Source organism: Sciurus vulgaris (assembly GCF_902686455.1).
Source record: "Sciurus vulgaris genome assembly, chromosome: 5".
Lineage (NCBI taxonomy): Eukaryota > Metazoa > Chordata > Mammalia > Rodentia > Sciuridae > Sciurus > Sciurus vulgaris.
In genome coordinates, this window is record NC_136465.1 from 30,749,485 (window position 1) to 30,765,142 (window position 15,658).

The window sequence follows — 15,658 nt, forward strand, 5'->3', positions numbered from 1 at the left end:
TAGCTATTCTATTCCACCATTACTCCTTTGCTTTAAATAAGAAAATTACACTGTGATATACTCTGTATCAGTGATAAAGTATACTGGTTAAGTAACCACATTTAAACAAAAGGATTAAACTGAATTTTTTAAGAACTTACGGACAATAGTTCTTCACCTTGTTTTTTAAAAGCACTCTTAAAAATTGTATCTATATGTGTCCATATATAGGTGCATACATAAAATCGGAAAACATATACAGAGACATTTTACACATAGACTCATAAATTAAAATTATATTTCATGATTCTTATATGAAGAATTCAAGGTAATGGAAAAGGTTTGAAATAGAATATATTGTTCTACTCATTTGTTTTTAGAACCATATTTTTTGCTGATTATAAAAGTTTTAGTAGTTATTAGTTTCAATATCCATTAACTTATTATAGTTGATAAGTATACAATATTAAATTTTCCTGTTTTTTTTTTTCCAAATTAATCCTTATTACCTTTTTCCCCTTCTTGCTTTCATGTTTCTTGACCAAAAATATGGGAAGGAAGATGGGTTGTATTCCAATTTGTCTTCATAGACTTCTGTGTTACGTATGAAAACAAGGAAAACTTATATAATAATATTTAATAGCTGATTACTGCTGTGCTCTCAGTGTATGTGTCTTTCCAAATATCATATGTTGAAACTTAATGCTGAAGGTCATAGCATTAAGTTTCCAAATATCATATGTTGAAACTTAATGCTGAAGGTCATAGCATTAGGAGGTGGAACCATTGTAAACTTATAGGGCCACGAAGATTCAGCCCTAATGAATGGGATTAAAGGCCCTAAAAAAAGAAACTTCTGAGAGCAAGGATCAGTTGAATGGTATGGTGTTTGTCTAGTATGCTTGAGGCCCTAGCACCACCAAAGAATCACACACATAAATAAATAAAAAATAAATAAATAAATAAATAAGTAAATAAATAAATTCAGAGAACTTTTTCCCATGTTTTCCACCCTTCCATTCATGAGGATGCACCCACAAGGAGCCATCTTAGAAGCAGAGAGGAGGTTCTCACCAGACACAAAATCTGCTGGACCCTCGATCATGGACTTTCCAGCCTCAAAAGAAATGTGAAAGAATGATTAGTGTCATTTAGAAATTACCCAGAAGGAATGGGCTAAGTCATCTACTAACTTTCATATTTCTTCTTTGGTCGAAGTCCATCATGCATTATATATTAGAAAATAGTGTATTTATAACGTGTCCTTATAAGTTTGCAATATTAGTCAAGTTTAAAAACTTCCAAAATCTACTAAAGATTTGACATATTGCAAGAATATCATGAGAAATCCTGAAAATTCTTCCTTTAAATTTCTGTCAGTTGATTTGCTTCTCATGTACCCTCAGGAAAGAAAGTAAGAGTGTACATTTTGATGAAGTATCCCAGAGAATGGATATATAAAGTAAAGCTATATTTATAGGACATAGGTTTAGAGGTTAGAATGACATCGCAACAAATAATTGAATTTCTGCTCAAAACATAATGATGGGTTTTCCTTCTGAGGAGATTTTCTGATGGCTTATCAATGTCAAGTTCATGAGAACAGACTGGAAATATAATAGATCCATTCTACACTGAATACAGTTTCTAGGTGTGACAACTTTGAGCTGTATCAAAAAAACACAGTGATTTATATATAACCTTCTAAAAATAGGAAACCTGTCTGTAATAAGTCCTATGGCATTTGAGCATTTGTTTTCTAGATTGTTTTATTCTTTAAAGTTTTTAAATAAGAGCTCTAAGTATTTAACTATAAGTAACTATAAGTAGTTACTATTAGAGTCTTTAATAAATCAACCTTTCTGTCATATGGAACAAAAGAAAAGTAAATATTATTTTATTTCATCAGAGACAAATGGAACTCTGATATATCACAACTGATATACCTGCAAATGAAGTGCCTTTAAAGAATAAATCTCTTAAAATAACAATTACCGCATCAAGAACTATATAAATCACTTATAAGCTATACTGCATTGCTTCCCTCTCTCTGGGACCTCACGTAAGTCTACTGCACTTTCAGTGCTTGTCGGTTATATAACTAACTTTTACACAAAATAAAACTTCCTCTAGTTCTTCATTTGACAGGAAATAGTTCTACAGTACTATTTGTATCTAATAGCTCATCTTTGATATCGTATTTTGCTTGGCCGTTGCTGGTTTCAAATTGCTCCTAATCTAACAATTCGAGTAAAATAAATGTATTTCTCTAAATAGATCAAGTGATCTAGTTAATTTTCATTTATGATTTTTAAAACTTGGAAATGTTAGTAAATAGTCTTTTACTTAGGCCAATTAAATGTAGGTGGCATCTGTTCTTTGTACCACAATTTAAATATCATAAGTTCATGAAGATTTATTTTTTGATTGCGCACTAATATCAACATACCTTCTAATCTCTGTAATCAGTGTGAAACATTAAGGGCATAGACATGAAATTTATAACTCAAATAGAGATCAATAAGCAAACAAGTAAATCTGAGATTGATATATGAAAATAAAAACTTACTATTTGACATTATTAACCAGCTAGCAAAATCAATTGTATACATTTCCTGAAGAAATAAACAGTGCATTGTTACTTAGTGGATATTTCAAATGTTTTTCCTTATCATTGTAGAAATGGACTGTTGTTCTTATTAGTAGTAGTAATTATTAGTATTAAAACTATGAGCAGGATGGATAAACACATTTCCTACAGGACCAGAAGTTAAATATTTCAGACTTTGGAAGCTACAGGTCTCTGTCACAAATACTCTTTTCAATCTTTGAAGCCTGAAGTCTACCACAGAAAATGCAACAGATGCACCTGTGAGTCAATAAAATTTTATTTACACAAACAGGCAGCTGGACAATAGGTGATAGTTTTCCACCCCTTTATTAATGACACTATATAGTTGTATGGTGCTTTCACATATTCACTAACAATTTAATGCAGCCTTCTTGTAATATCTAGGTAAAGATGTTCACTTTTTGTGGATGCAGGAATAGTTCAAACTTGACCTGCACATGTGAAGCAAAATAAATGATAGTCAAGTCTCCAGACTCTATAACAGATGCTACAGATGCTCCTGATCTGTAGTCTTATGAGGGAAGCAACTCTGAGAGTCAAAATGTGTGTGTGTGTGTGTGTGTGTGTTTAATTAGTGAGAAATGTTCTACCTCATTCTGAACTGTAATAGTAGAAAATGATGACAAGATGACATCACAAGCTTGGCTTGAAGTCAAGAGATTTGACTTATCCTAACAATTTAGGAATGCTAGGGCTTAGCATTTAGAAATGTAATACAGACACAGAGGATTGTACAATAGTTGTTACTTTATTGAGAAGAGTCAATTCCTTATCAAATACTTTTAAAATATTTGACCAAATTGACAAACATTGAAGACATGATTAAATATAATCTGAAATAAATAATTAGGAATAATATTAAAATGCAGTTTTATGTACATACTAAACATAAACCTTTTGTACTTTCCTTATCTAACAATTACAAACCAATTCCAGTCCATGTGTTAAGCTGGGTATTTCCCCAGAAGCTAGGACACATAATCTTGTGCTCAAGAGTCTAAAACATAAAGGAAAGTCACAGGAGTTTTAAGGACAATGAATAAAAGAAAATGTATATGTTAGACATGATTAGAAGTATAGGTTTTCAAAGGATAAGTGAAACAAAAGCATATTTAAATATAAATGCAAAGGTCAAAAAATACATTTTCAAACTATCAAATGATAATTAAAGAATTTAGACTTTATTTATATATATATGTTAAAACATATATATATATATATATGTTTTAAGAAAAAGAAGAAATAAATTGGAGAAGACTGTGGGAAAATAAAGTTTCAGCCTAGAGATTTTCTGTACAACATAGCACCTATAGTTAAAAACATTGCATGTTTTTAAACTTTATAAATGGGTAGATCATATGTTAAAAGCCTTAATTATGAATAATAATTATTATAATAACAAATAGGGCAGGAGAAAAAGTTATATTCATATCTTTTATGTAAAAAGATTATATACTTTAAAAAGTGTACATACGTTTGTATATTAAATCTAAAAAGTTAATGTATAAACTATTTTTACTGTAAGACTATAAACTCTAAGATTTAATCTTTTAGAAGGAAAAATCCAAAAAAGAAATCAAAACTTTTTATTATAAACATCATATCACATTAAATTTGTAATTAAAACCACCCTAAGATTCTATCTCACCCCAATTAGAAAGGCGATTATCAAGAATACAAGCAACAACAGGTGTTGGTGATGATGTGGGGAAAAAGGTACACTCATACATTGCTGGTGGGGCTGCAAATTAGTGCAGCCACTCTGGAAAGCAGTGTGGAGATTCCTCAGAAAGCTTGGAATGGAACCACCATTTGACCCAGCTATCTCACTCCTTGGCTTATACCCAAAGGACTTAAAATCAGCATACTACAGAGATACAGCCACATCAATGTTCATAGCTGCTCAATTCACAATAGCCAGATTGTGGAACCAACCTAGATGTCCTTCAATTGATGAATGGATAAAGAAACTGTGGCATATATATACAATGGAATATTACTCAGCCATAAAGAATGATAAAATTATCGCATTTGCAGGCAAATAGATGAAATTGGAGAATATCATGCTAAGTGAGATAAGTCAATCTCAAAAAACTAAAGGTCGAATGATATCGCTAATAAGTGGATGAGGACACAATGGGGGGAGGGAGGGGTTAGTGTTAAGGTTAGAGTTAGGGTTAGGGAGGGGGCAAGAATGGAGGAAGGAAGGACTGCATAGAGGGAAAAGAGGGGTGGGAGGGGTGGAGGGAAGGGAAAAAATAACAGAATGAATCAAACAACATTACCCTATGTAAATCTATGATTACACAAATGGTATGCCTTTACGCCATATACAAACAGAGAAACAACATGTATCCCATTTGTTTACAATAAAAAAAAATTTGTAATTTTGTATTAACCTTCTGCTTATGTCTTTAAGTGACAAATTACTATCTATTTTATACTTATGTTATCTATTTTATTATTACAAATTGTTAACATTTTAAAACTAGAGTTAATAATTTTATTATTTGGCTACTTCTTCACTATAATTAAAAGCTTTGTTGTGAAAGAAAATTAAAGGCCTTTAACTTTTATTTCCCAATTTTCTATTTGTGGAAAGGATGGAGAGGGAAGATATTTTGATATGGAAGAAAAAGTTAGGAAGTATTTAAGATACTGGGGATAAAGATCTGTACAATATTTGAGATATAAAGATGAACTGATAATGATGTATTGCCTTCTCTTTAAACAATTAGCTTAAACAGATTTTCTGAAAAATGCACAAATCAGTAATGTATTACTTTTCCATGAAAGTTTCTTGTTCTACAATTCTGGTTTCAACTTGGACAAGATAAAGTACACAGACAAGGAGAAGTAGAAAAGAAAATAAGAAAGAGAGAGGGAACAAGACAAAACTAGCACTGAGCAGGAAATTTTGAATGCATGAATTATGTTAAGTTCTGCTAATCTTTTCCATCAAACTAATACAATTGATAAATTTTTTTATCCTTCCCTCACTACCTCTCAATCTCATTTCAAGAGGAGACAATGACCAAAATGCTAACAGACCTGACTCATATCCTTCAGGACTGTCTGAAAAGAGTTTGCAGCACTGTGGGAAATGAATCATGCACAGAAGAGAACATCTCACATTTATTGTAAATGTGTCCTAATTGTAAGAAATGGAAACAATAATTTCAGCCATTTTGCTTTATAAAAGATAAATGCTTAAGAAATTTATTCTTAAATTATTATTATTTTAATTATTCTTAAATTGTTATAGAATTGTATATTTTGTTTATATTTGAATAATAAAGTTTAAATTTCTGTAATAAATTTATCATTATCACCTTAAAATTCTTCCTACAAGCTAACTTGAGAAATATCCAGGGTCCTGGAATGGCATTCATGGGTCATAATTGAACACATGGATTTGCATTCTAGACCACCTAATAATGACATTTAAAAGACTAAAATTCTCCCACTACAATGTCAGATACGAACTTTAGTAATCACCCAGATCATTTGAAATTATACTTCCTTTTTAATTATTTTGTACATGCATGTCTTTCCAATTAGTTTGTCTCATTTTTTAAGTAGTTAGCTTAGTCATCTTACTTTTTGCCAGAGGTTTATGTTAGACACTGTTAAAAACTTTTAACTAAACTATGGAACCAACCTAGGTGTCCTTCAACAGATAAATGGATAAAAAAAATGTGATATATATATACAACTGAATATTACTCAGCTTTAAAGAATGAAATTGTGGCATTTGCCAGTATATGGATGGAGCTGGAGCATATCCTGCTAAGTGAAATAAGCCATTCTCCCAAACCAAAAGTAGAATGCTTTCTCTGAAATGTGGATGCTAAGTCACAATGCAGGGAGTGACTAGGGAAGAATAGAGTTACTTTAGGTAGTGGGGATTGAAGGAAGGGGAGGGGGCATGGGGGATAGTAGAATGAATCAGACATTATTACCCCATGTACATATATATAACTATATGACTGGTGGGATTCTACATCATATATAACCAGAAGAATGATAAATTATATTCCATTATATATGATGTATCAAAGTGCATTCTACTGTCATGTATAACTAATTAGAAAAAATTTTAAAAATTAAAAGTCTTTTAACCTTACTTATTGCTTATTTAAAAAATAGCTTCTCACTTCTCACTAAGTAACACATGCATTTGAATGCACCAAATTACAAATTAGAATAGTTTTTAAAATGCCAGAGCATACATTTAAATATTTTTTTTTTTTTTGTAGGGGTTACTGGGGATTGAACTTAGGGGCACTCAACCACTGAGCCACATCCCCAGCCCTATTTTGTATTTTATTTAGAAACGGGGTCTCACTGAGTTGCTTAGGACCTCACTTTTCCTGAGGTGGGTTTTGAACTAGAGAGCCTCCTGCTTCAGTCTCCCAAGCTACTGGGATTACAGGTGTGTGTCACCATGCCTGGCTTAAATTTTTTTTATTTAAAGAATACCATGTTTGAAGAAAGGGGTAAGAGGAAGAGAAATTTCTCCCTGGAATATGATGGAAAGGATCCAAGGTGTACTAAATAGGCCATTAATGTTCCCTTAGCAATTCTGGTCTTCTCATTAAAGCTTTTACTTCTTTTCTTTTCTAAAAATAAACTTCATTGTGTATGTTTAAGGTACACAACACGATGCTATCGCCTATACATAGTTATTATAATCAAGCAAATTAATATCCATCATCTGTATTTATGCATTTGTCATTTTTGTGGTAAAAGCAGCTAAAATGTACTCATTTAGCATGAATCCCAAATATAGTACTATCTTATTATGTATAGGCCTCATGCTGTATCTCAGATCACTGGACTTGCTCATCCTACATATCTGCTATTTTGTATCTTCAATTTTGCATCTTCTGTGTTAGTCTACTTTATTTTCTTTGGCTATTAAACTGTAATCCTTGAAGTCTTATTATTTATAACAGTGCCTCAATCATGGGAAGAAAAAAAAATAATTAGCAAGTTTTGTGATTGTTTTACTTTCTTGAAGCCAATTAAACTTAATACCTGAGAGGAGAGGAAATTGAGGGTTAGGAGATTCTCAGACTCTAATTCTCAACAAGTCAGTAGTATTTCAGTTTGCCATCTCAGGCTAATCAGTCTACTTCCCTATTCTTCATTCATCCTGCCAAGAATTTGCAGGACAAGTGCACAGTATCATGGGAGACAAAGAAAGCACTCAAAACATTCCGGAAGATTTTAAAATGAAACAGAATCAAGACAGAATATTAAATGAGAGTAAAGGGGTTGAGAAATAAATGGTTAAAAGACAAGTAGTACCACTACTTCATATTAACATCTTTAAGAAATGTTCCACTTTTCCTCAAAAACGTTATTGCTATCAAAACTGAAAAAATTAGGAAAATGTATGATATGAAATTCATCAGATAATGTATTTTCTAGACTTTCCTATCTTCTAATAAAGCAGTGCTGAAAGAGTCAAAGTCACTTATTTATTCTTAATTTCTTTAAGAAATAATGTGCCAGGCATGATCATGGCAGGTCACTGAACCTTTTTTCTTCTTCACTAATAATCTGAAGATTACAATAGAAGCAACCTCATGAATGCATTGTTCAAATTATATGTATGAATGTGTGCAGTGTTCTTTAGAAAGTATTTGGGGACAAAGCAAGAGTTCAATAATGGTAGATATTTCATTTTAATTAAAATTAATGTTTGTTAGAAGAGACAAGAGAGTGTAAATAATTAGGTAAACCAATCTGGGCATTCAAAAGAGGAAGAAATTCTTGCTTCCACACGTCACTGTAACATCTTCCTCCTCTTGTCCTATCATCTTTGCTCTGTCCTCTTCCTTTACCATCTCAGAAGGTGGCTTAGTGCTTGCTAAAGAGCTCCGGGTTTTAAATCCACATTGACCACTGTTGGTTTCTCAGGCCCACTCTTTGAAGTCTCCTTAGTAAGCTCCTGAATCTAAGACCTGAGTTCTTCTTAAAAGAAGTACGTGATATCTGGTGCATAAATAGTAATTGATGCATGTTGAGACCCATTTTAATAGAAGAGATATGGGTTGGTTGTTTTGTTATAATAAAAGAAAAGGGAGATTTTTAAAGTCAGAAAAATTTTCTAAGGTAAAAATATTGAATTTATTAAAAGAAAAACTACTGTGCAGATAATAATAATAAGGACTATTATACACATATTAGTTATTTTCTAAGTTAAAAAATGTTAGTATATGTAAAAATCCATGGTGAGAACAGTCAATAAATTTTCTTTTATAAATACTTTCAAAAGTTAAAAAGGTGCCAGAAGATTTCCTTTCTAGAATTCTGTTGAGAATACTTTGGGGTTATATGACGCTGAGTGAAATCAATGCTCCTGGTATATGAAATCTAGATCTAAGACTCAAGTATGTTCAACTCATAGCATGTCAGAACATCCCCCTGGCATCTCGGCCAGATTTGGCAAAGGTTTTTTTAACACCTAATGAGAAAACAGAAATAATTTTCTTTAGTACTTCTTTTATCGTTTTTCTTAAATACTTCATATGGCATGAATACTATTTGAATCATGATTTCATTCTCAATGAGAGCTTTACTATCAAACTCTGTTTTGAACATTCTCAATGATCAAATTTTCATGCATAAAATTATCTAAATATGTGCATACCCCTTTACCAAATTTTAAAAAAATTACATTCTAGTCCTGCAGAAATTGAAATTTAGGGTTGTTTTTCTGTTTGTGATTATTAATAATGAAAATGAATATTTTAGGCCAGGAAAAGCTGATTGAGTCAGCTTTCTTGCTCCTGTGACTAAAGGACCCAACCAAAACAACTGTAGAGGAGGAAAGGTTTCATTAGGGCTCATGGTTTCAGAGGTCTTGGTCCATAGAAGGCCGGCTCCATTCCTCCAAGCTCACGGAGGCAGAACATCATGGTGGAAGTGTGGCAGAAGGGAGCAGCTCACATGGTGATTAGAAAGCAGAGAGAGAGTCTCTACTCTCCAGATACAAAATCTATACTCCATAACCAAGCCACCAACAGAAACACTTCTTCCAGCCACACCCCACCTGTTACCACTTAGGTAATCCCATCAGGGATTAATTCACCCATTTATGTTACGGCTGTAACCCAGTCATTTCTCTTCCAAACCTTCTTGCATTGTCTCACACTGAGCTTTTGGGGGACACCTCACATCCAAACCATAACAGTAACAAACTTCCTAGTGCTGACGTACAGTGGAGCTCGATTGATCAATCTATGGCCTACAGACTCTTTTAAGTCTTTAAGTCTTATTATTACATACATAATACAAGGTAATGACTTTAATAAAATATTTAGTGATTGATTAGTGGGATTTTTAATAGACTAATAATTTCTATATATATTTCTATATATTAAATGTTACATTAAATATATATGAAATATTTATTTAAATATATTTTATATATATTCATTGTAGTTATCTTTAAATCCCTTTGAATATCCTGTTTTAGAGCCTTTAAAACTTCTTTTTTGTCTCACACCCATGGAGTTTTAATCCACTAGTTAATTAAACTGATTTAAGTGACAAATTATCTAGGTTTTAATTTCATGTCTGTCATTGACAATGTATGTGACCTTTGGCAAATTATGTAATTTCTCTGCACCTCAGTTTCATATTTATAAATGGGGATAACAACAGTGCCTACCTCAGAGGGTTGTTGTAATGTTTAAAGTAGTTTTTACAATAAGAGCAGAAGATTTAACAGAGCCTATGGTTCAAAATCACTTTTGAAGAGTCTGCTACCATCACTTAAGTTGTCAACTGCTGAGGACTATATTCTTTCATAATAAATTTCACACTCCTTCTTTTAGGAGAGCTATTAACTAGAGATATACCATTTTATCTGGAATTGTTAGGTGTTTCTAGTTAAAGGGTTAAAGGTTAGTCAGGCTTGGCATCCTGTTGGATATGGAATCGATTTAGTTGCATATTTCTTATAACTATCTGCTAAATATTTCTAAAATAGCTATATTGGGGTAGAACTATGTAGTTCTAGCCAAAGAAAATAACTTTAATATAACTGAGGTGACCCCTTTTGTGTTTTCTAAGATTATGCAAGTCATTATTTCAATTTAGAAGAATCAAGTACTTTAGGAAAATACTATTTTGTTTCAAAAACAAACATAAAATTACCAGACTATCTCATAATATATATATATATACATAGATATACAAATATATATAAATGTATTTCATCACTCTATATTTTATTCTCAAGAACAGACTTTCTTTTTTGTCAAATTTGTTTTTAGAGAAACTGCATGAAATTAAGATCAAAATACTCGTAATAATAAAATAATTTAGCAAAGACTTTACAATAAGCATTTTCCGGTCTTAAAATTTTATCAGCAATCATTTTAGTAAATTCCAAAAGATTTTATTTCCTCCTTTCTCTTCTGTTCAAAAGGAAAATAAATAATTCCATCTATTTCTTCTATTGCAAGAACTACTGTGATTGTCCTCATGAAATCTGGCCAACTGGTAATATAAACCACACAGCTTACCTAAGAAACTTAGCACTAAAAAGTTTTTCTTCTGAGATTTAAACTGAGGAAAAACATTGTGAGATCACTAGGTCGACAATATAGCATGAATAATTTGACCAATTGTCCTGAAAATTATCTTTAGTTTTTCACATTTTGTAACTTTATTCACATCACTTTCAGTATTTTTCATTTATAGTCCAAAGAAGTTATGAATGATTCAACATCATCTAAGTTAAAATAGGCAAAATAGGCAAAGGTAATAATATGCATATTTTTACAAAGATCACTACATATTTGCCTCTAACTCATCATGCATTTTATTCAACAAATATTGAATAAAACATCCTATTTTACTTTATCAATGTGAAAATAGATACAGATATACTACTGTAATATACTACTGTAATCTAATAAATCACATGTTCTGGGTTAATGCAAATTCATAGTGTTATATCATTTAATTTATTATCTGTCTGTAAATGATGCAAAATATCCACTTATTTTACTCACCAGTTACACTGCATTTATTCTTAGAAATGACACCCATTAATTCATAATATATAGAATAACAGTGGCATTCAGTAAAAATGTTGGTAAGATTATATTCCACATATTAGTATGGGTGGTCAGTAAGAACAAATACCTCTTCCAAATTCATATGAAAAGTGGAATCAGAAGTTTTATTATCCTGATTGGCTTCCAACAGCTTTCAAAACCCCATTTCCCACCTATCCTTTCTATTCCACATCTGAAAGTTAAAAAGAACCCCCAGGTGTTCCCTCAGGACTTGATCAGCATGAGGGAAGCTGTTCCTCACCCAGCCTTAAGAATCACATTAAAAGCAAGTCATTTTTAAATCTGATTAGAGCCTCCCTGCACTGCCCACAAAGCCTTATATAAGTAATAAATCTTTTCATGACCACTTGAGACAAGTGAGACATTATCAGTTTTGATATCTAAGCAGATTTTGGGTGGAGAACCACATAATATCTTTGGAGTGACCAGAACAGATAGAGTAATTACAGAAAGAGTAAAGGATTCTGAAAACCAGACTAATCCAGTTTTGGCCAAAAGGTTGGAGATTGAGAGTGATGTTTGGGTAGATTAGCACTAGCACGAAGATGGTAATCAAGGGTTGGAGAGGCTGGAACCACCCAGAGGCAGCGCGGGCAAAGAAGGGACAAGCACACTGTTTCTGCTTCAATCTAGTTCTATGTTATTCTGTCTTCCTTTTCTCTTTAGTTTGTCTCCTTTAGACATTATTCTCAATAGTTTGATGTCTCCTGAGTATAACTTAACTTCAAATAAAATTAAAGTCACAGATTAATCTTCATCTTTTAGGTCAATTTTGAATCATCTAAGTGTTCACAACATAACCCAGACAACTAAACAAAAAAATTCAGGGTTAGGTCCCAGGCATCAATAATTTTAAAAATTCTCCATGTGACTCTAAGGTACATTCAAGATGCAGAAAGACCTCTACAACTGAAGGAAGTTAGAAGACATAAGCAATATATAGGTTTTAATTTTTAAATGTATCCAATATCTTGTTTCAGAATGAATGTAAGGTATGGTGTTTTATATGGTGATGATTACTAAAATATGATTATAATACTATCAACTAATTAAAATTCATTAGATAAAAATGTGGGCATTTGTACCTTTGTTTTATAGGTAAGAAAATTGAGGTTTATAAAGATAAAGTCATTTTCCAAAAAATAAACAACAAATGAATGATAAAGAAGTAATAATTTAAAACCAAGTTTTTCTGCTGACTTCCATAGGATAACTCACCTAGAAAACATAGCTTAATGATTCATAGTTTAGGGAATTCAGGACTTTGAATATAGTACCTTGAAATTTTTCCACATTAATGTAATCTTCTCTTAAAGTAGATATAAGGTAATACTAAATTATAGCATTTCTAAATAAGGCACGAGTGAAAAAAGTTTCAAAGAGTTTAGAGATTGTGGAAAACTAATTAATATCTTAGAAATTTACTAGAAGGATAATTATCCTTATTTTCAAGTAAATGTTCAAATATTTCTGTCCAACCATCACGAGTATTTTAAAACCCATTAGAGTGTCTTACCACATTCATATCTTGTGTTTCTGAGAAATAGTCATAACTTTAGACAACTTTAGACATAATTTCTGACCTTTGATAATAACAGGTTTGGCATTTTAGTTATTCTTCACTTACTAGTAGGAAATCCCCAGCGTTTCTCTTTCATGAAACAGCTACAAAATATTTAGTTTGACTGCCATCAAAACATCATTTGTTCAATTTGTGATACTCAACTCTAGGACCCTTAAATTCTCTTAATCTAGGGATCATATTCTGAAAAGGGAAGACTGAGATCCTCTTGGAAAGTTTTCAAAGGAGAATTAGCTGTAATACTTTAGTATAATTAATATTATGAATCATGAGCTAATTAGGTTTTATAACTTTGTAATATTATAAAAGGTTTTTTAAGGTTACAAAAATCTCTTGGAAAGTGGTAAAAAAAAGTTCTGGAAAAACGTGTTCCACATATCACCAATAATTAGAATTTGGCTTAAAGTAGTGGTCAATTGCCAATTTCTGATTTTAAAATCAACAAATTCAGGGATGTATATTTCTCTCTAATAGAAAATTTCTCAGTTCAGAATTGAGTACAAGATACAAAAATGATACATTAGTAGTATTCAAATTTGTTTAAATTATTGACGAAATTTTTCTCATAGGTTTTTTCAAATGTTATCTTTCCAAATTTCTTCTGAATGTTTCAAATATATTTACCTATACTCCTCTAAGTTGAGTGAGGAGGAATCTCAGAGTAATTTTTATTTGCATTTCCCTTATGGCTAAAGATATTGAACATTTTTTCAATGGCTTTTCAATGGCTCACCATTTATCTTTTCAATGGCTCACCATTTCAGAGATCTTAGTCCATAGAAGGCTGGCTCCATTCCTTGGGGCTCAAGATGAGGCAGAACATCATAGCAGAAGAGCGTGGCAGAGGGAACCAGCTCACATCATCAGGAAGCAGAGAGGGAGAGAGAGAGAGAGAGAGAGAGAGAGAGAGCAGCTTTGGGAGGGATGTAAATGGAGCGGTGAGCGAGGGAGGGAACACTCACCTAGCCAGCCAGATCAGCCAAATCAACCCTGATGATCAATGGGGTGACAGATGTCACAGCGAGATCGCCCTCACATCCAAACCACAACATTCCGCCCCTGGACCCCAAAAGCTCACACTCATCTGACAATGCAAAATATATTTAGCCCATTTTCAAGAGTTCCTATAGTGTCAATAGTTTCAAGATTGCACAAAGTTCAAGTCCAGTCTTCTCTGAGGCTCAGGCAATCTCGAGTTGTGAGCTCTTATAAAATTAAAAACAATTTACAAATATCCAACATATAAAGGTACTGAGTAAACATTTCCATTTACAAAAATAGGGGCATAGAAAGAAGTGATAGGACCAAAGCAAGACTGAAATCCAGCTGGGCAAACAAGTCCTGTAACTCCATGTCCAGAACCGGGGGCACATGGCCTCTTGATATTCTCTCCAAATGGCATGTGTAGCTCAGCACCTGTGGCCTTGTTCATTGCAGTCCCAGTGGCCTTACTCTAGGCTTATCTCTGCTCGTTTCCTGCAGTTTTCCAAGGACGATGTCCCACATTACTGGCATTTCTTAATCTCAGGGGTTTCCACTGCAGCTTTGGCTTCTATCTCACACCTCCACACTTTGACTTCTCAGGGGGTGCCCACAGGGACCCCAACTCTACTGCACTTTGTCTGGCCTCCAAGACCTTCCTTTGAAATCTTGGTGGAAGCCTCCATGATCCCCTAACTCCAGCATCCTGCCTTGCTGCAGAACCAGCACCACGTGGTTGACACCAAAGTCCCCCATCATCTGGAACAGTAGCCTAGCCTCCAGGGGTCTTTGCTACAGCAGCCTCTGAGGATCTGCGTGGCTGAGAAGGTTGAAAACACTTCCTAGGCAGCCTTGTGCAAGAAGGGTGCTCCACTGGTCTCTTTTCAAGGGAATTTTCACCTTTATTCCCTTGAGCTTGAGATGGGTGTGGTCTTACCAACTCCTGAGATACCCTCAGGCCATCTTTCTCATTGTCTCTAGGCATAGTCTTTAGCATTCCTTTAGTGGCAGTAATGTCGTTTACAGTTGCAACTTCCTTAGCCCTAGTATCACTCCTGTCCTTTCAAGTCCACCTTTTTAAAATCATTTTGCTCTGCTTTCTGCTCCTGATTATCACAATAAATTTGGCTAAAAGCTTCCAGCAAAATACATGGCACTTCCTGAATGCTATGCTGCCTAGACATTTCTTCCACCAGATTAAGAAGTCTATCACTTCTACAATCAGCCTCAAAGAATGTCTCAGGACACAGACAAAGTTCAGAAAACTTCTTAGCCAGAACATAACATGAATAGCCTCTACTCCAAATTCCAATGTCTTCCTCCTTTTCTGAACCCTCTTGAGCTGGGTCTTCATTGATCACATTCCTATTGACATTCTGATCT